The sequence below is a fragment of the Gavialis gangeticus genome, unplaced genomic scaffold, assembly GCF_001723915.1.
Source record: "Gavialis gangeticus isolate Ggan-Ray unplaced genomic scaffold, GavGan_comp1, whole genome shotgun sequence".
NCBI lineage: Eukaryota > Metazoa > Chordata > Crocodylia > Gavialidae > Gavialis > Gavialis gangeticus.
In genome coordinates this window covers 58,447,894-58,463,038 of record NW_017729032.1, presented here as the reverse complement: position 1 = coordinate 58,463,038, position 15,145 = coordinate 58,447,894, and the positions used below count along the sequence as shown (strand labels likewise).

At 41.6% G+C, this 15,145-nt stretch overlaps 1 long non-coding RNA gene across 1 annotated transcript in view; it reads left to right on the top strand.

Annotated features, from left to right (window-relative positions):
• Positions 1 to 2,058: 2,058 nt before the first annotated feature.
• Positions 2,059 to 15,145, top strand: part of LOC109303482 — an 18,599-nt gene continuing 5,512 nt past the window's right edge. Inside the window, exons 1-2 of the long non-coding RNA XR_002099137.1 lie at positions 2,059 to 2,070; positions 3,496 to 3,499. This is a non-coding gene — a long non-coding RNA (uncharacterized LOC109303482). The remainder of the gene's footprint in view (positions 2,071 to 3,495; positions 3,500 to 15,145) is intronic.

Here is a 15,145-nt window from a genome sequence, read left to right as displayed (position 1 = left end):
TGCGGCCTTCAATAGTTCACCAAAACTCTTTAAGTGGCCCTCCAGTCGAAATAATTACCCACCCCTGGCATAGTCCCTGGTCTCATTTTCACAATAGTAATAAACTTGTCAAAGTGTCATCTCCAGGCCCTGATGCCTTTCCCTCTCCATGTTGACAATGATCTTAAATGACAAATGACAATGATAGCATTGGTAAAGTCAGCCCATGAAAGCATGTATGCTTTCTCTCTCTCTCTCTCTGCATACACACACATACACTTTTGTTAGTTTCTAAGATGTGAATGTACCTTGCCCTCAACTTGGTTTCAGACTAACATGGCTAAGCACATCTCAGTGATCTCAAAAGCAAGCATATATAATTAAATGTGCTTTGTTTGTCTGAAAAGAGTATTATATTCTTCATATTTAAGAGTAATGTATCAGGTGCTGAGAGCTATGATACACAAGTCGATTGTTCCTGCTAGTCTTTAATCTGACCTTCATTGTGGACCAAATGTTGTCCCTTCCTCTGCACTCCTAATTTGCCTCTGAGGAGAGCATTCTTGAACACTGCAGGGGGAGTTTTTTTCCCTAGTATGTAAATACTGAAGGGTTGGTGGCCCTATGCAAATGTCCTTGCAAAGGGGACAACCATTATCTGTGGGATGGGTACTGAACAGTTCCACAGCCTGGAGTGGAGGGAAGACACTCATTTGGATGGTTGGGTGGTTTTGGGATCTGACTCTTTTTTTGGTCTTTTGATCTGAGAACAAAAGTTTTTTCATGTCCAGGATATTACTTTAGAGCTGCAGTCCATTTTTAATGCTCATGAGTGGAATATTATTAAAGTACTATAGGTATCTCTGCTTAATCAATCATCTTCACACTGCTAATGGGTAATGATTTAAAAGATATGCATCACTCCTACTGTTTATAGATTAGTTTTCTTTTGAACAAATGCTGCTGTTAGTCTATTGGAGGTCTTCTTCTTCTGAGGTAAGGAAAAATCTGAAGAGCTAGTGTGTCACTTCCTTCATTTTTTGATCAACTGTTCTGTACATATTCAAGGGAAACAGAAAATTTCAGAAAGCTGGACAATTTACTTTAAATTTCCCATTATGTCTCTGTATCAGGAGGGATTACTAGCAGTAGATCGCTACTGTTTTTATCTTGAATTTCATTTGCATTGCATTTATTTTACATATTTTGCTTTTCCTTAGCATAACTTCTCTCTTATCTCCAGTTTTGAAACTCATGTACAGTTTAGTAAAACAACATGATCATTTAGACTGCAAACTTTTTGGAATTTTTGTTCCTGCACCTGCTGTTGTGAACAAATGAGAAAAATAAACTAAAATGCTATTAGACCAGTTTATAACTATTTAACATTAAATGCAGTTAATATCTTTTGAAATATGGAGAATTTATCTTGTTCAGAATAGGAAGTGTTGGTGCATTCATCTATTGAAAACAATGCATGTCTAGAAAACATAAACTGCACTTTTGACATATTAGGATATCTTACCAGAGGTGTTTATTACAAATGACTATAGCTTAAAGGAAGTCCACACAAACATTTGTTTGATTGATCTGATGGCATTTAAGTACTATTAGTTATCTAGGATTTGTGCATTAACTCGTTTTTCTGGCAGAACAGTGTGTAAAATATAGTCAAGAATTGTATAACAGTTTACCAAGCAGACACAAAACTAAATCCTGGTAATCATTTTTCAAAGGGTATCTGAGAACATACATATTTATCATTTACTATATATGCCTTTAATGCAAAGTACACTATTCTGTATGCTAGGGCTGTGTGAAGTTTCAGTCCCTGCTTCGATTTGCTGAAGATTTGGCCCAATTCGTTTGCCAAATCTCCGAGTCTGAATCAAATCAGAGTACCCTTTAATCTCTCCAAATCAAATCGGAACCCTCCGAATCAATTTGGAAAAATTCAGAAACATTAGGCGATTTGGGCATAGAGACAGATTTAAATATTTTTTCTACATACCTCTAGATAGCAGGGGCTCATGAATGCTGTGATGCTGGGGTGCATGGAGCATCCCACAGGAGTGTGGGAGGGGCCCCTGTGTTCTTGCAGTGAACCGGGAAGTGGACCAGAAGTACTTCTGATCCACTTCCAGGTCTGCTGTGGAGTGCGCTGGTGGCCCCCCTGCACCCTGTCCCCCCCAGCTCAGCGATCAGCCACAGGGAGACCTCAGGTGCCCCCAGACCCAGGAGGCACCAGTTACCAGAGGGGAGGGGTGGGCCCTGTGGTACACTCCATGCACCCCACTATTGCAGCAATCACAAGCCATGCCTGCTACCTTGAAGTATGTAGAAAAAAACTTTTAAAGCTGTGTCTATGTCCGAGTCACTGATTCTCTGAATCAGCATTGAATCTTCAGATTTGGATTTGGCTGAATCTAATCAGGGGCAGTGATCTGAATCAATGAATCTAATCACTGTCCCTGATTTGGGCCAAATCTGAATATGAATCAAATAGGGCCTGTTTCACACACCCCTACTGTATGCTAATCAAGAAAGGCCTAATTTTCTTAAGATTTCCAGTGTGATTTAAAAGATGTTACTACAATACAAAAATGGAAATATTCCAATTTCCTGACCCTAATTATGTCTTTCTGTGTTGCAGCAGGTACCTCTGATGGAAAAATAGCCCATGTGGATCCTCTCTCACATATCTCCTTCTCACTTTTTGCTTGGAGGTGACATATTTCCAGGGTCTGTGGAAACATGTGTGACCCACTGTTGAATTTTGTCTATTGCAGCCTCCACAACTCCTTGGCAATGGGGTTTCAATTAATCTATTCTTTCTTACTCTTTACTATCTATCTGTTCTCCATGCCCCACCTCCAATTCATTCAAATGCCTAATATTTTCCTATTCTGCTACACTCCCAGATGCCTCCTTAAAACCCATTTCTCCACCCCCTGCTTCCCCTTAAATCAATCAGATGTTATTTCCTGCCGATGAAAAAGTGAACTGACAACTCCAGTGGTGGTGGCACCGAGAGGGCTTCGGTTTCTTCAACTACAGTGCACACTTCAGGGAGAGAGGACTCCTGGTAGGGGATGGCATCCACCTTATGCATAGAGGTAAGTCCCTGTTCTTGGCCAGGATGGCTAATCTTCTAGATAGGGCTTTAAACTAAGATTGCTGGAGGATGGGGAAACACTGACTGGAGCATGCCCAGGGACTGACATACAAGAGAGCTCTGTAGATGGGGACACCAGGAGAGCCACCCTTGCAGGAGCTGAGGGAATAGTTTGCCTTCAGCATGACAGGAAGTTGAGGGTCTCAGTTGGAGGACTCAGGTGCCTGTACACTAATGCCAGGAGTATGGGGAATAAGCAGGACAAGTTAGCCCTCCTATTCCTATTCTCCAGTTGGTGTTACAACCTAGTAGGGATCACAGAGACCTGGTGGGACTCCTCACATGATTGGAATGTAGACATAGAGTGTTATACCCTGCACAGAAGGGCCCAAATAGGGAAGAAAGGTGGAGGTGTAGCTCTCTATATGAGGCAGCAGTACACTTCCTTGGAGGCCTACATCAGCTCCAAGGAAGAATGGCTTGAAACCCTCTGGGCCAAACTGAGGGGAGAGCACGGGGGGTGGCAAGAGAAACATAACTGTAGGTGTATACTACAGACCTCCAAACCAGGGGGAGGAGCTTGATTTAGCATTTTCTTGAGAACTGACAGAGGCCATGAATGCACAGGACATGGTCATCATGGATGACTTCAAGTCTCCAGACATCTCTTGGGAGAAACACTCAGCTAAGTCAGATCAGTTGTGTTCCTTCCTGACCTGCATTAAAGAGCTCTTCCTGACTCAGGAGGTGCACATGCCAACCAGAGGTAATACTCTCCTTGAGTTAGTCTTGGCCAAAGGAGATAATCTTGTGAGTGACTTGAACATAGAGGGCAACTTGGGTGACAGCAACCATGGAACCATCAAGTTCACTGTCCATTGCAAGGCAGGAAAATTAGATAGCAGGATTGAAGTTTTGGACTTCAAAAATGCAAATTTCAACAAATTCAGGACAATAGTAGGGGAAGTGCTGCAGTACCAGGGACCAAAAGCGAAAGGAGTGCATGAAGAGTGGTTGTTCCTTAAAGACACAATCCTTGAAGTGCAAAGGAAGTCCATTCCCATGTGGAAGAAAGATAGCAAAAGAGCTGGAAAGCCCTCTTGGCTAAATAGGAAAATCATCTTAAAAAAGAAGAAAGAGGTGTAGAAACAATGGAAGGTTGGGACAGTCCCCAAGGAGGACTATATAACAATGGTCTGCACTTGTAGGTAGCAGATTAGAAAGGCTAAGGCAGCAACTGAACTTAAATTAGCAATGGAAATTGAGGACAACAAGAAGTCCTTCTTTAGGTACGTAGAGAACAGGAGGAAAACAAACGGGAGGGTGGAGCCATTGCTCAACAACTCAGGGCAGCTGGTTACTGACATTCAGGAGAAAACTGAACTCCTAAATGACTACTTTGCTTTGGTATTTCACTAGGTCAATGGGCAAGTCATGCCAGATAGGGCACAGAATGGGCATGGTGGAAATGACCACCTTCCTACTGTTAATGTAGGAACTGGTGTGTTCAATTTAAAAATAGACGTATGCAAGTAAGCAGGACTGGATGAACTCCATCTGAGAGTGCTGAGGGAGATGGCCGAAGTCATCATGGAATCCCTGGTGAAACTCTTTCAAAACTCGTGGCACTCCTGAGAGGTCCTGCCACGGTGTGCAGGACTGGAAGAGGGCCAGTGTTGTGCCCACCTTCAAGAACGGGAGGAGAGAGGACCTGGATAACTATAGGCTGATTAGCCTAACTTCTGTCCCTGGGAAAATTCTGGAAAAATTCATTAAGGAGACTATATGTGATAGGCTTGCAGAAGGAAGGATTCTGAACAATAGCCAGCATGACTTCATTGTGGACAGGTCTTTTCTTGCCAAGCTCATCTCCTACAACTAGGTAACTTGCCACCTGGATAAGAGAGTGGAGGTCGACATTGTACACCTTGACTTCCAAAAGACCTTTGATCTTGGATCCCACAATGTTCTCAAGGGCAAATTGGAGGATTGTGGGCTTAACTGCATGACAGTTAGGTGGGTAGGAAGCTGACTGCAGGGAAGGACCTAGAGAGTCCTAATGAACATATCTGTGTCATCCTGACGAGAAGTGGTCAGTGGTGTCCCTCAGGGGTTAGTGCTTGGTCCAGTTCTTTGTAACATATTTATCAATTATTTGGATCTGGGGGTGAGGAACTCACTGACCAAGTTTGCGGATGACACCGAGTCATGGAGGAAAGTGATCACACTTGAAGATAGGCTACAGACACAGGCAGACAAGCTGGCAAGTTCGGTGGATCAGAACCAGATGAAGTTGAACATCGAGAAATGTAAAGTACTCCACCTGGGGCTCGAGGGTGCCAACTTGACCAGCATCATGACTGAAAGGGACCTAGGAATAATAATAGATAACACTATGAATATTCATATGAGCCATCAGTGTGATGCTGTAGGCAGCAGGGCAAAAAACACTCTGGCATGCATCAATTGATGCACCTCAAGCAAAACCAAAAAGTTATTCTTTTGCTTTACTTAGCATTGGTGAGAGTGCAACTGGAGTACTGCATCCAGTTCTGGGTGCCACACTTCAGCAATGATGTGGTAAAGCTTAAGAGAGTCCAGAGAAGGGCTACCCATATGTTCAGAGATGTACACGTCAAGCCATATGAGAAAAGGCTGAGGAACCTGGTACTCTTCAGCCTAAAAAAGAGATGACTGAGCGGGGATTTGGTAGCAGCTTACTGTTACATCAGGGTAATACATCAGGGGCTTGGTGGACAAATGTTCACCAGGGCATCCTTGGGGAGAACCAGGAGTAATGGCCACAAACTCCTGGAAGACTGTTTCAGGCTTAACACCAGGAAAAAACTTCACAGTTAGGATATCCAGACTGTGGAATAGGTACTATCACCTACCCTAGAAATCTTCAAGATGAGTCACCTTGCTGGAGTCATCTGATCCCCAGTTGTCTTTCCTGCCTAGTGAAGGGGGGCTGGACCCAGTGATCTTGTAAGGTCCCTTCCAACCCTTACAATCTATGCATCTTTTCATAGCTTCTCTTACCTAAAGTTTTGTTCTATTCTGAATGTGTGTTAAGACTCTGCACACCTGACTGTATCACAATATTTAAAAAAATAATATATATCTATATCTATAGAGCTATATCTATCTATATCTATCTATAGATTTAGATATAGATATAGATATCACTCTGGTCAGGGCTGCATTCCCAATAATATCAAAATGCAACTTGCTGCTAAGGAACAGCAAATGACACTGGGTTCATTTGTTCTTTGTAGGTTCTGCAAGGGCATTTGTTCTTCTACAGTAACAACATAGCCACCCGTGCTCCTGTTCCAAATCCAGAAGGTCCTGAAACAGTGACAGCTGCATGATAGTAAGTTGTCATAAATCTATCCTTCCTTATCTTACACCTTCCTACTGGGGCTTCCCGCTTCAGTGCTGGCCGGCTTCCTCCTCAGTGCTGACACACTGGCTTCCTGATAAGCAATGAACATGACCTTTGAATTCAGCTTCTGTTCTTCAGTAGCTCTTGACAGTATGCCACATTTCCTAGTCTGGTCCTGCTAGTGACTTCTAACTCCCTGACATCTTGCCTCATACTTTCCCTTCAACCTTCCTAGCAACACATTTATCTAGTGCTATCATACTTCAGCGGCAGCTTCCATCACACATCTATTCAAAGGACATCTTTCTAACTTCGCAGCTACCATCTGTTGCCTGGTCTGATTTTGAATTACTCTTCCCCCTCCTGCATTCCTAACCAAGCTCCCAAACCCCTTTTTTCAGTGAATCCCAGATGTGCTGTAATCACAGGGCAAGGTTTCCATTTACAAGACAAGGATCTAATTTAACCAGTAGATTGCAACCCCACTTTTTCATTTACCTCAGAATGTCATTTGATATGATTAGAGCAAAGTGACTTATTTTCATATTTTCTGCTTCAAGTCCCTGCAAATGCTACTTTTATATTTTTGCCTACTTCCTCAAGAACTGGGGAAGAGACAGAGAGGACACCCACTGAGAAGTACTTAGAAGTGATTAGCAAAAAGACAAGAAGCACTGCCATTGTGTCATACAACAGAGCTAACATCTTATTCATTCCCAAGTTTTGCAATATACACAGAGATGAGACTGGACCTATAAGCCTCCACAAGATCAAAGGTAGGTGCAGATGAATCAGAAATAGGAACTGCTAGATATTTTGAACTGCATATGGAGAAGGGAGACCTTGGGGTGGGGAGATGGAGATGCCAGGGTTGTATCCTGGAGAAAAGTGTACAAATAGGTTCAAGAAGTTTAGAGGTTTGGTGAGTGTTTTAGTTTGATTAAGTGGGATGTGCTTAACTGTGGTGTAGCTCAAAGTAAAGAGCTGGTGCTGTACAGTGTTTGTAAGTTTTAAGGTAAAATTCTTCTCTGGCTTCATCACCATAAAGCCCTTTAGGGGACCTACACCCATTTTCACAAGTAGAAGTTCTGGCACATTTATACAAAAAGGAACATGGCTGATTTGTTAGGGGCCAGAGTTAAGTAGTTGTAAATCAGTGCAGGTTCCTCAAAGGAAATGATCTACACTGATTTACACCAGCTGAGAAACATGCCCCAAACCTTTATAAACAGTGTCCCTTGGGACATGCAAATATTAAGACAAGATTCACTTCCAGTAGGCTAATCATCTTGTAGCTGTCTAAATTAGGGTTGAGTATTGCGAAATGTTTTAGTACAAAGTGCCTGTTTCCTAGTAATATTCAGCACAAACACTGTGTTCATATTGGATGGTAGGGTATTAGTGTGTTTCTAGCACAGGCTTAGGAAGACGATGCCTCTGTGTAGTCTGGTTCTTCACACTGGATGAAATTCACCCATTTGCATTACAGAAGGCTGAGGGGTGACATGAGATATGTTCACTTATCCCCTAGAAAAATAAAATGTGCTTAGCAAATATCAGCTAATTCTTGCTCATGAGCAGATTTATAAATACAATTTAGCACCTTGCCTAGACAATATTAACCACAACACAGCAATACTTTAGTTTTTTAATTAAAAAATTTAGTTGGACTGGGCCTTAGAATGAAAGAGATTCAAAATACTGCACATTTGCTTTTGGGAGCAATCCTCTCAGCTTACACAAGTAGGACTCCTGAAGTGGGTAGTAAAACTACTACTCGGAAGAAAGTGGTTGGAGGACTTGGCTCCAAGGCTTCATTATTTTTAATGTTCTTTACTTGTGTGATGTTGTAAACAATAACAAAAATCAGGAAAGAGAGAGAGAAGAGCCTGTGATGTAAAAGGGGAAAATAAGTCCTTTAAGATTTTAAAAAAGATAGATGACTTCACAGGCTAAATAAGATGAGGCAAGTGTGTGCTCTCTCTATTACACACACACACATGCGCGCGCGCACACACACACACACACACACACTCCAGTGCCTTTTGGATTCCCAACTTTTTTTAAAACCACATTTGCAACCACTGTGCTCCAATAGAAACGCTTCTCAGCTGAAGCACAGTTCAGGCTAAATATCTTTTTCCAAAATGGTCACACATTTCTCACAGAAAATCACTTGAAGCTCAATGCATACACACAGAGTAAATTAAGGAGGAAATGAGCAGGAGCACTTTAAAATTTCATGAGAAGTAGTACTACATGTTGTATGGTGTACTTCAGAAGAAAAAACACTTCTGAATGAAAAAATATTGATTTTGTTCTTGCTTCATTATCAGTACAGGAAAACAATCTGAGCAGCTAATTATTTGATTTTGTTTGTTTTAAAATCTCCATGGACGGGGGGAGAGCAGTGGATGTGACATACCTTGATTTTAGCAAGGCCTTTAACACTGTTTATGACATTCTCATTAACAAGTTAAGGAAATGCAGACTTGATGAAAGTACTATAGGTGAATACATAACTAGTTGGATCACTGTACTCATTGTCATCAATAGCTCAATATCTAGTCAGGAAGAGGTATCAAGTGGGGTTCCCCATGAGTAGGGACCTACCAAATTCACAGTAGAAGTAGAGTGAATGGCGGCTTCTTTACTCTTGCTTGTTTCCCTGCGTGCACCTTGCCCCTCTTCCCCTCCCCCATTCTCTGCGGAGGACCCCACTGCTCCCTCCTGATCATCAGGGAAGCTAAAACTGTGGCATTATTTTTGCATCCCTGCAAGTCAGTAGCAAACAGCAGAGCTGTCCAGAGCCCCTCAGCCATTCAGTGGTGGGAGGAAAACATGGTGCCATATTTAAAACCACAGTTTTTGACTTACCACTGATCAGAAGTGAGCTGCAAGCAGGGCCCCTTCACCAATCAGTGGGGTGGCGAGGGGAAATGGGGGGCAGTGGCATGGGGGGGAACCTGCAAGATTAAAGGAGCCACAGCGCACTCCTCTTCCACCATTAATTCGGTATGTCTCTACCCATTAGTCTGTCCTAGGTCCATTGCTTCTTAATAACTTCATTAATTATTTGGATGAAGGGACACTGAGTATGTGCTTAGCAAATTTGCAACTTCATCCAACTTGGTGTCATCTACAGACACTCTGAAGGGTAGGGCTAAGATCCAGAATGACTTATTTAAGTCAAACATAGTTCACAATCAACCAGATGAAATTCAACAAGGGTAAGTACAAAGTCCTGTATTCTGGATGGAATAACTGCCTGCACAAATACACACTGGGGAAGAACTGGCTAGGTTTTAGTATTTGGGGGAGAAGGATCAGGAGGTTACAAAAGCCCATAAGCTGGATATGAGCCAAGTATGGTCCTGTTGCCAACTCTCCCACCAAGCCCCCTGCCCCCCAACCATCAGCATACAGGGTTATATTAACAGCAGTGTCATTTGCAGATCAAGGGAAATAATTCTTTTGTTCTATTCAGCACTGGTAAGGCATCACCAGGAGCACTATATCCAGTTTTGGCCCTTGCACTTCAGAAAGGATGTGGACAATCCAGTGGAGAGCAATAAAAAAAAAAAAATGATTAAGGGCTTGGGATGCAAGACTTAGGAGGAAAGCTTGAAAGAACTTGGGTTATTTAGTTTGGAGAAGAGGAGACAGAAGGCAAGATTTGATAACAGTCTTCAAATACCCGAGGAGATGGGCTTTCCTCTGTGGCTATAGGGCACAGAACTAGGGTCAATGGCCTCAAGCTTCAGTAGGGCAAATTTAGTTTGGAGATTAGGAGGAAATTTTTGTCTATGAGGGTCGCCAAGGATTGGAGAAATTGTGGAATCTCCATGCTTGGAAGCTTTCAAGGGCATGTTAGACAGATATTTGGCTGGGATGGTGTATTAGGCAACAATCCTGCTTTGAGCAGAGGTCTGGACTAGATGACCTTGTCTCTTCCAACCCTACTTTCCTATGATCCTATAATCCAAAAATCTATGTTCCTATGATCTCTATGACAGGTCCTTCCATGATGGCAGAAATCCTAATCCTAAATTAGTCAGTTAGGGATAAATACTTTATCTAGTTACTACTTCATGAAAAAATAAATACATAAAACAGCCTTTTCAGTAGGAACTTTCCTTCAAAGGTACCCTGGCTACCTTCTAACCAATCACCTAGAGAATTCAAGTGCCTTTGCCTGTTGCTCCGTGGTCCAATGAATCTTTAAATCTTTAATACAATGAGGTACAGATTCAACAGGAGAGGGTAGACATATCCCCATCCCAAATAAACCAATAACCTAGAGATTAAGGTACTCTTTTAGGAGGCAGAGATGTGAGTTTAAAAAGGGGGAAATGCACCTTGGTGAGTTTAACCACTAGAATATTCTGAGTTGGTTTAGGTGAGAACTAGGTGCCAACTGGGTGGAAAGATTGAGATGCTTCTACATATGTCCAGAAACAAAAATGTATATGCCTGAGGAATTTTACTGGTGAAGACAGATGCATCTCTGAGGCTAGGGAGAGGTTATGAGAATCATACTCTAGGACTTAGGCTCCTAAATTCCTCCCAAGATCCACTTTAAGTACCTAAGTCCTTTTCTGGATCTAGCCATAGTTTCTTTGTGGCTTATATGGCTTCATGCAGTAACAAAATAATCTGTATCTTGATAGCTGTCTCAGGCCATTATTGTTTCATTTCCAGGCAATATTGTTATCATTTTCACAGAAAATTGGGATATTATTTAATGCAGCAAAATGTGTCTCTATGTGCATGAGAAATAGCAGAAGGAAGTGAACTTACTAGAAAGAAGGCATTTGTTTTCATGCTAATATCCTTGATTAAAAAACACCACAGCAAATCTATAAGTCCATGAATTGCTGTTTAATGTGGTGTTGGCATCTATATTTTTAAACTGAGCAAAGCAAGAGAGGTGAAGCCTCTGAATGTAAAACCTGAAATGTTTTCTTTGAACAGACTCCATGTGTCAGTGGAAGAAGAAAGTAGTTTTCATCACTGAGAAAAGATGATTCAGTGACTATGATATTCATTTAGCACTTACTAAACCTAAGTGCCAATTCCTTGTTCAACTCGAAGGTACTTATATGTACCTAGGTAAGTCACTCAGGGCTGGATCCAAAAAGGGGCTTTAATTTGCAAGGCTGTGTGTGGCAACTCCTAACTGTTAGATGCCTGGCCCACCAGGGTGGAATCAAACTGGGCTAGGCACCTAGGCAGGGTGAGAATTGCATGCCTCATACTGGGAGACAATATACTGAGCATGGCACTGCTTAAAGCAGAGATTTCCAGTGTTCACTGGATCATGGACAGTATAATTGAGCAACTTCATTCTTCTTGTCAACCTTGATTTAACTTTTTAATTTTCTGCAGCTGTGAGCAATGTCAGATGGTCTCATGGGCAGCCTGTGCTATAAGAGCCATCAGTATGGGACAAGTGGCTTAGACACTGCCATTAGGAGAACTCAAGGATGCAGATACCTTAGCTAGGGCTGTAGGGAGCTGCCTCTATCCAAGAAGGTAGGTGCCTTTTTTCCCTTATTTAAAAGCAGATAAGAGCCATGTTCTTTTAAAAATGCAGTCATATAAGGTTCACCCTATTCTATACAGTAGTTCAATTGTTAATGCAGTATGTGAGGGATGCACACTCCAGTTCCTCCTCAGCCTGAGGGAATTCAAATCCACTTCCAGCATCTGGTAGGAGAGCACCTTGATCACCAAGCTGCAAGAGATGGGGCATTCTCTAAGGTTCTTGCAGGAAACATGCAGAAATATTTTAAGATTCACAGAGACTAAAACAGGGAGAGGATCTGAGCATGATTGTCTAGCATAGTTATTGCAGCATGGGAGAGGAGAAACCTAGGGGGCAAGAGGGACATGAGCCCAAGACCTGACTTGGAGGGAGTACCAGCTGTGTCTCTGCTGTGGCAGGAGCAGCTCTGTGTTGCCCAGCCAAAGGAGCCAGGTGTAGGAGATGTAGCAGCAGTTGGGGTTTTTGAACTCCCAGGACAGGTAAGAATGATCAGCCTCCTTCTCTCTCCCTGCCTCAACAAGGGCACCAGGGAGTTTTTTTTAGGGCACCAACTGTGTTTGTTATGCCTGTTTTAATATATATTGTTTAATACACTTTACTGCATACTACTGCAATGGTAACAGTCACCACCACCAGCAGCAGCACCACTGGTTTTCAAAAAAGAATGACTGACACTGTATTCTCTCAGAGGTTGCCTAACAGACTGAGTTCCTCTAAGGAGACAGGCAGGGGAATGCATTTCTGAATTCCAAATAAAATGTTCTACATGCTTAGTTTCTCAAAAGAAGCACTTCCATGTATGCACAACAATACAACTTTATATATCTCATGAGCTTTGGTAGAAAAAATGTAGGTGCCTATAGGCTTAGGTGGCATCTGAGTGGAGATTTTTAAAATTCTGCAATTTAGGACTACGGCACCTAAATTTTACTTAAATGCCCCTTTAAGTGCATATGTCTGGTTTTGATTCTGGCTTTTAGTCTTTCAGTGCTTCAACTCCCAGATATAAAATAGTGATAATCACTACTTCTCTCTTCACAGGGTGCTCAGACATAATGGCAATGAGGGCACTGAAGTAGAAACAACATAGCAAGTCACACCAATACAAACTTCATCAGTTTAGCTAAAAGAAATATTTTTCATAGAGTTTAGAATAATTATCCTGTATATAGCAATGCTAAATATCTGTGCACTATTCTACTCAGCATGCATTTTTTTCCTTGAAGCTTAAAAAGCAACATTTGATGATATCCCACAGCTTTGTATTTACCTGCAGTGGAAGCTAGTGGATTCCAAAGTACTGCTTGATTTTATAAAATGCAAGCTGAAATCCATAGAAATCTAGAATATGAAGTCTTGTACAAGTGACTTTTAAATGAGATAAAGCGGATCCATTCACAGAGTCCTCAAAGCTCTTTGAGATATCTATAAATATGATCAGTCAGTAGAGGCAATTATGAGGCAAAACTATGTTTAATGTATTAGTAAGGATCTTGTGCAGCAATTTATCATCTACTTTATTAAACTGTAGGTCTATAAGACACAAGATACAGAGACTTTTGTTCCTGTTTATGAAGCATTTTGACACCATGGGAGAATATTTAGATGGGGAATGACTAGTTAATAAGTCTTTGGTGGTAACTTCACTAATTTAAAAGAATGTATAAGGGAAAGCCAAAAGCCCACATACTGTCTGCATGCTTTAAAAATTAAGTCAGTGATAAACTGTATGACTATGCCAACTCAGCCAGCTTTTTCTCTATTTTTATGAATGGGCTACTGTTTCCTACAATGCTACCTGGGAAATGCAGGTTGTATCTCCAGAACAGATATTGCAGGAAGTAGTAGTGAGGGGCAGAAGGAAGACCAAGGGATAAACTCTATTATTGGGATTCAGATACCTAAATATTACTCTGAATCGGAATATAATCAAAGTTCAAACATGACAATATTTGTCCATCCCAACTGCTGAGCAACATAATAAGCTACTTCCCCAGGAAGCAGGTCTTGGGTGGTCCCTATTTAGACCTCTGAATTCAGTCCTTCTCTGAATACTTCTGTCACCTACGAGTATATGTCCGTGGCTCAAAATCACTTTTTAAAAAAAAAATATTATGCTTTAGAAATGCACCAGACTGCAGTATATCCAATACATTTTTTGAAACCAGACTCCTTCCCCAAGCTTTACCCTGGACACTTTTTATTCTTACTTCTCTTTTAACTTAGGCTGATTTTTTGCTGTATTTCACTTAGTTTATATGGATGCTTGCTTTGCAAACAAGATGGTTGCATGCTTTGTCCACAGGATATGGGAAGGGTGCTTGACAAAGTTGTGTTACTTTCTTCCTCTGTTTAAGAGAAAATATTTTCTATAAATAGGAAAACAAATGGATCCATTTTCAAGTCTTTCACCTTTTCCCTCTGCAAGCACCTGGAATATGGCCTTCTCCAAAGGTCTGTTAGCTCAGTGGAAGAACTCTATGTATCTGGGAGTCTCTTTCTTTAAAAGTGTCAGTACAACATCTTTAGCAAGAAACAAAGCACAACATTATCCTAGTCCCTAGTTCTGTACAAATTTAGACTTCTTCGAAAATTGCAACTTGAGGGAGTTTGGTACACAACTCTCATTGTATCTGGACTTGGGAATTTAAGTTCATCCAGTTCCTTTGAATATGTCAACATGCATAATGTAATTCATTTTATAGTATGAAAGAAGTAGGGCCTTGTCTTTAATGTAAGGTCTTAGCTAACTTATATGTGGGGGTAAAAACCTGGTTCTACTGACTTTTTGAGAATTTTTACATTAACTTCCTTATACCTGAATTTCATGCTGTCTGGGTTTCACTATTACATTACCTGTGTATTTTTCCAGCAGCATACCTACAGGCTGGGGAACTCCTTTCTTGTCAGTGCAGAGGCAGAAAAGGATCTTGGGGTCATTACTGATGCCAAGATGAACATCGGATGACAGTGTGGAGAGGCAGGCAGGAAGCCCAACCGCACCTTGTCATGCATCCGCAAATGCATCTCAAGCAGGTCCAAGGAGGTGATCCTCCCCCTCTATGCAGCACTGATCAGGCCGCAGTTGGAGTACTGCATCCAGTTCTGGTTGCCG